Source organism: Myodes glareolus, chromosome 27 (genome assembly GCF_982192425.1).
Source record: "Myodes glareolus chromosome 27, mMyoGla1.1, whole genome shotgun sequence".
Classification (NCBI taxonomy): domain Eukaryota; kingdom Metazoa; phylum Chordata; class Mammalia; order Rodentia; family Cricetidae; genus Myodes; species Myodes glareolus.
This window is the reverse complement of record NC_142052.1, coordinates 22,377,450-22,384,146: the sequence shown is the minus strand read 5'-3', so window position 1 is coordinate 22,384,146 and position 6,697 is coordinate 22,377,450. Positions and strand designations below refer to the sequence as shown.

Here is a 6,697-nt window from a genome sequence, read left to right as displayed (position 1 = left end):
ATCCCAAAATAAGAATTATTAAAGACCTGGTTACCCAGAACCCTCTACTCACTAAGAGTTTATGGACCTTATTAAATGTGACCTACCATGAACTCTAATATGAACCCTGAAGGAGTAGAATCTCATAATTAACACATTTATTAGAATATGAATGTTCAAGTCAATATTTATCTTCAGAAAGACTTATAGCTCCCAGAAAACCTATGCTTCAGCTTTTCTGCTTACTTCATTGCAGAAATAACAATATTCTTTTAATCTACCCACTTCTTTGAGTACCTTGGATTAACCCAACAGAATCTTAAAAAAAGTGAATATCCATGGTATATATTCAAGGAGAGTTAGTGGGCAATTAAAATACACCAGGTGTCTTTTTAAGATCATAGATGTTGTTTGATCTCCCTAACAATACATATATTGGATTCGACATGTGTACAAAGTTGTTAATTTAAAATACAGTGATAGCTAAAACTGAAGCACATGAATAATGTATAGAATAGTATATCTACATGTTTGAACAATTTTGGACAGTATATTCACTTTACATTGTACTCAATGAAACTCCATAGTAGATATCTAGAAGCAAAGAAGAAAGTAGACAGTCAAGTAGTTGAAATTTGTTTGCAAAGCAGTATCTGTCCCATGAAATTCAAGGGACATTACAACAAGATAGTTTTGCTTTTTAAATCTCCATCTACCTAAGTGGTTAGACATGCCTTCTCCTGTCCCATTTTTTTTTACTTGTTTTTGTTTTGTTTTGTTTTGTTTTTCATGATGGGATTTCTTTGTAGTTTTGAATCCTGTCCTGAAACTAGCTCTTATAAACCAGACTGGCTTTGAAGTCACCAAGATCCACCTGCCTCTGCCTACCAAGTGCTGGGATTAAGGCATGCAATACTACCGCCTGGGTTCTCTAAACTTTTTTTAAATTGTTCACAGTATAATCTTGGGACTAAACACAAAAGAAACTTCAAGATGACAGTCTATGTGGAATGAAAAATCTGTTCCAGGTTGGCTCCTCATTTAAAATTAACCACCCCAGAAGCATGTTGTTATTACAGAGATTTTGTTTATTAAACTTTTAAGTTTATAGAATGATTAATGCAGAGGAAGTCATATTAATTCTAAAACATCAGTAACTCCAGTTTCTAGAAAAATGTTTCTGAACCAAAAGTTCTTTTTTTTAAATTCTGAAACTTTTTTGTTTTTTTATATTTATTTTTATTTATTATGTATACAATATTCTTTCTGCATGTATGCCTGCAGGACAGAAGAGGGCACCAGACCTCATAACAGATGGTTGTGAGCCACCATGGGGTTGCTGGGAATTGAACTCAGGACCTTTGGAACAGCAGGCAATGCTCTTAACCACTGAGCCATCTCTCCAGCCCTGAACCAAAAGTTCTTATGGTGGATCATGTAGCCTTGATCCGACTCCATTCTTCCCCAGGAAAATAACCTTGTTCTTCTCATGATTAAACCAACCAAATTCTTAAATTAAACAACTCAATCACTACTCAGTTATAAAATTAAAAATTTGAGTCATGTAGTCAACTTTCCCTTTTAGTAATAGAAAAAGCATTTGTGTGTGAAGCATGGTTTCTGCCTTCAAACCTTAATAGTTGAAGCAGTTTACTGTGTACACAATAGAGGAAACCTTGGCAAACAGTTGTGGAGTCATCATTATAAAATAATATATGATTTTAGATGGACACATGATTCTGTTATTTCCCAGTGTGTATTTTGCATGTCATGTAAATTAAGTCAGGGCAGATTTCTGTATAAAATGTGGGAAGGTTAATTGAACCAATTTATATGGAATTTCTAAGAATGTACTCTCATATGCAGATATGTTCAATCTTGTTCTCATTGATATATCCATTAGCTGTAACTGAATATTTCTGGTGACAGGTCTCAGCAGCTAACATTACATATAAGAACAGAGTAAATTAATATCTTATTATTGCCATCCCCTCTGCCAGGGAATGATTTTCTCTTTTGCAAAGTCAGTATAGCTATGTGCTTTTCTCAGTTATATTGTTTTTTTTTTTAAAAAAAAACAATTATGAGTTTTGGTGCAGGAGAATTATCTGTATTCTGTCAATCATGTATTTTAATAAAACGCTGATTGGCCAGGCAGGAAGTATAGGCAGGTCAACCAGACAGGAAGTAGAGGCTAGGCAATGAGAACAGAAGAAGGTTAGGAAGGAAGAGGCCCATTCCTCCACTCCTGCCCAGATCACCGAAGAAGCAATATGTGAGCTGACAGCTGAAAAAGGTACCAAGCCATATGGCTAACATAGATCAGAATAGTGGGTTAATATAAGCTATAAGAGTTAACTAGAAGCCTGAGCTAATGGGCCAATCAGTTTATAATCTTATGGAGTCCTGTGTGTGATTTTTCTTTGGGGCTTGCTGGCTGTGGGGTACTGGATGGTACAGATACCCCAACAAGCCAGCCCCATCATGTTACAGAGTTCCAATTTTTAAATTTGATTTTCTTTAAACTTATCCTTGCTCTAATCTCTTATTTCTTTCTGTTCCCCATTGCTTTCAGGTCATTAAGATTTTTTCTTGTTTTCTCAAAGTTATATTGATTATTTATGTCTGTTTAGTACACTGTCTCCTGTAGGTTAGGTTTGTCTTACACGAGGCAGCTGAGAATTCCATTGAACTCATAATCCTGCTTCTGCTGTCCAGTGACATAAAGACCTGCAACTGCTTCAAGGCTGGGCCTTAACTGGGCAGTGAGAAGGAAAATAGACCAGTAAATGAGTGCATTCCTTTGTAAAAATTGAGTTCAATGGCCAAATTTAAAGCATATGTAGTCCCACCAGAAAAAGGCATAGACAAGAAGAAACATAAAAAACTTCCCTCTTTTGAAAGTAGTCCATATTAGAAATAAGTAGTTAAGTTGATTGATTGAAGTGTAATTGGAAATAGTATTGTTAGAAAAATTCCAGAGTCAAGTATTGGGGTAAAACTGAGAGATCATAGAAGTAATCGAGCAGCCACATTAAAAATAAGCATTTAACTGCATTGATTGAAGCATGATCTTAATTAGTGTTATGAATAAAATTCCAGAGTAAGATATTGGGGAAAATCTGACAGAACAGAGAAGCAATCCATCAGCCAAATTCACTTTCCAGCTCTCCAAATACTTGGACCAAATGGGGGATGAGATTCTGTCCCCACCCACTTTATATTCCTGTCTTCATTTCTCAAATGCTGGATTTAAAGACATGAGCCCCTTCCTGCCAGATTCTCTGGTTGACAGTGGTTAACACCCCCCCACCTCTAATCTCCAGGTAAGTTTTATTTGTTGGAACAAACAGAAAAAAAAATAATGTAGTAATTGATAAATGTCCCGACTAATCATTTCTCACATCCACAGACCAGGAAATTCAGAATCTGGATAAAGAATAGAACTTATTATGGAACCAAATTACAGAAGACACACTAATTTGACCCAAATATAACTGGATAAAATGGTATTTTCCTAACAAAAGAACTGCTATTTTATAGATTTAAGATGAACATCCTAGAATGTCTGTGTGGTTTTGCTGTCAGTTCAAGTAACCTGAAATGGAAAGCTCTGCAAAAACAGAAAAATAATGAAAAGATGTCTTTTGACAAGGCAAAAGTGTCCATAGATTCTGAAACAGAATCTCCTCAAGTGTTAATGAAACCATGGCTGCATCTGGGCCAAGGCTTTCTGAGAAGACTCCTACGTGCCAGCAAGTAGAGAAACCAAAACTCAGGAGAGTTGGAAGGTGATCTCATGAAGGAAGATTCGAGTTGTGTGGAGGACTCCCCATCCAAGAAAAGAAAACTCGATGTTGAAAACGAGTAAATTGCTCTGGGGATGACGGAGGTGTTTCAACAAAAGGGAAACAAGAAGGGGGTAATGTTTCTAAAGACGAGCCTTTCTCTGGAGGGACCACCCAGGGAAAGAGAAAACGACACTCCAAAGATATTGCAGAAAAGCCAAAAAAGCTGGAGGATGTGAGTTTGGAGAACTGCTGTCAGAGTTGCAATTTTTACCTAAGAATCTTTAATAATTGAATTAAAAGTATCCTTATTGGGGAATTTTTAGAAAAGGCACAGCAAAGTAAAAATCATGACATGCTGTGGGAGTTCCTTCCGCTCCTTCAGCCAATCGCCGCTGAGTTACCAGCCCATTGGGGCGTGGTCTCTCTCTCTTTAAAAAAAAGCAACTGCTGTCCTCCACTCCCTCTTTGGCTTCCGGCTCCACGTCCGGTTCCTGGACTCCTTTCCTGTTCGCGCGGAGGGGCAGTTGTCTGGGACGGTAATCTGTAAGTTTTTTCCCCTTTGAATAAATAACCATTCTATTAATCATAATTCCAAACTGGTGTGGGATTGTCTGTGACTTACTGTTTTGGACCTAGGATGTGGAAAAGGAGGAGATTTGATCAAGTGGAGGAGGGGAGAATTAGCAGGTTGGTGTGTGCTGATATTGCTGATGTTTTTATGAAACAGTGTCAACAGCGTTATGAAGACATGAAACGTTGTCGTGACAATGAATATATTTTTAAGGCAGAACTTATAACTGCTGACTGCTCAAAGGAACTTTTGGTTGAAAAATTCCATGATCCAGAAATGCGTTTTGACATTTGCAGTTGCCAGTTTGCTTGCCATTACTCCTTTGAGTCCTTGGAGCAAGCTGATATGATGCTTAGAAATGCTTGTGGAAGGCTTAACCCTGGGGGCTATTTTATTGGTACCACCCCCAATAGCTTTGAACTGATAAGACACCTTGAAGCTTCAGAAACAGAATCATTTGGAAATGAAGTATACACTGTGAAATTCCAGAAGAATCGAAGTTATTCTTCATTTGGCTGCAAATACGACTTCAACTTGGAAGGTGTTGTGGATGTCCCTGAATTCTTGGTCTATTTTCCATTGCTAACTGAAATGGCAAAGAAGTACAATATGAAGCTAATAAATATATTTTTAAAAAATTTCAAGAGTTCTGTGAAGAAAAGATTAAGAACAATGAAAACACACTGCTCTTAAAATGAATGCAGGCCCTTGAGCAATACTCTGCAAATGATACCTCTAAACCGGCCTGTAAAAAGGTCGGAGATTATGCACATGTTGCCGAGTATATGAAGAACAGTCATGTAAGGTTACCTCTGGGATCTTTAAGAAAGTCGAAATGGGAAGCTACAAGTATCTACTTGGTCTTTGCCTTTGAGAAGCAGCAGTGAGCAGCTAGTTGCCTCAGAGCAGCACTCTATCCTTACAGATGGAACAGACCATCTCAGGTACGTTTGACAGCTGTTTGTTTATTTTGCTAGTAAGTTATCAATGTGTAGGATGATGCCAACAAGTCCAGTGTATAGATTTGACACTGTCTGTGACAGGTTAGCATTATGTTTGTGTGTACATAAGAGTGTCTTTAAGATCTATTTTTATGTAATAGTCTAAGAATTGGTTCCCTCATCTATCAAAAACTATAACAGCATGTCAGAACACCTGACCTCTCCCCAGTGTGGTGATTTGCTGAGTGTGTTTACAGAGTTGAATTTACAACAACTGTAGAATTGGCAAAGGAGGGCTAGCTTGCCACCGTGCACTCCAAGTTTTGTTACAGTGTTTTTCAGTATGAAATGAATTGTTTTCTACACATTTGAATGTAAATGTTCAGTTATATATTGCTAGAGTTATAAGATTAAAACTTTTTAATTTTTAATTAAATTTAATTAATTTTAGATTGTTATTAAGAACTACCTGGCTAGATTTTGACTGTGTTTCAATAAAATAACTGTTTGCTAATACTATGAAATTCTGAGACTCTATAAAAAATTTTAGATGGCAGTATAGAGATATTATGAAATGGTTTGGTATTGTGTTAAGAATTTCCTACATAGAAATTGATATATCCAATCACTGAGATTAATTAAGGTACTTTTAACTTTCTTCATTGGACAATGATTCAATGGTTAGATTTTTTAAAGAATTGTGAAAATGCCATATCATAATCCTGTTACATATTTTCTTAAGAGCATGTATGCACATTCAGCAGGAAGTATGCAGTGAGGAAAAGAGGTAGACTTTAGATGGATCCTCACCGATAGGAGACCTCAGTTAGGTGCTATATCTTTCCCAATCCCAAACAAGCAAGCCATGCTCCTTCTACCACCATTGGTAGTCACACAGTAGAGCCCACTGTCTGATTGTCATTCAGACATGCATTTCTTGAGGCATACATCATATAGAGTTTGGCACAGCTGCCTTCCAAGTATTTACTTGCTGTCTCACAGCCAACAAAATTGTCATTAAGTTGTCAATTACAGAATTGACTTCTAGAACTGATGCCTGTGTGAACCACTGTTGTGCATTTAAGACATTTGACAGCCTTTAGATACATCAAGATAGTTGAGAGCAAATGCAATTATATTTTCTTTTAAAAACATTTATTTAAAGGACAATTCACAAAGATCATGCTTTCTATAAAACTCTATAGTATTTGCTTTAAAAGTAAGCTTCAGGGTAGAGAGATGGCTCAGCAGTTCAGAGTTCTGGTTGTCCTTGTAGAAGACCCATATTCAGTTATCAGCACCCACATGGCAGTTTACAACTGTCTCTAACTCCAGTTTCTGGGGATCTGACATCATTTTTGATCTCCATGGATACCAGGCATGCACATAGTGCATATACATACATGCAGGAAGAA

The 6,697-nt window shown here is 36.9% G+C and overlaps 1 pseudogene; it reads left to right on the top strand.

The window, feature by feature from the left end:
* Window positions 1-3,618: 3,618 nt before the first annotated feature.
* Window positions 3,619-5,228, top strand: LOC125401645 (mRNA cap guanine-N(7) methyltransferase-like; annotated as a pseudogene).
* The last annotated feature ends 1,469 nt before the right edge of the window (window positions 5,229-6,697 follow it).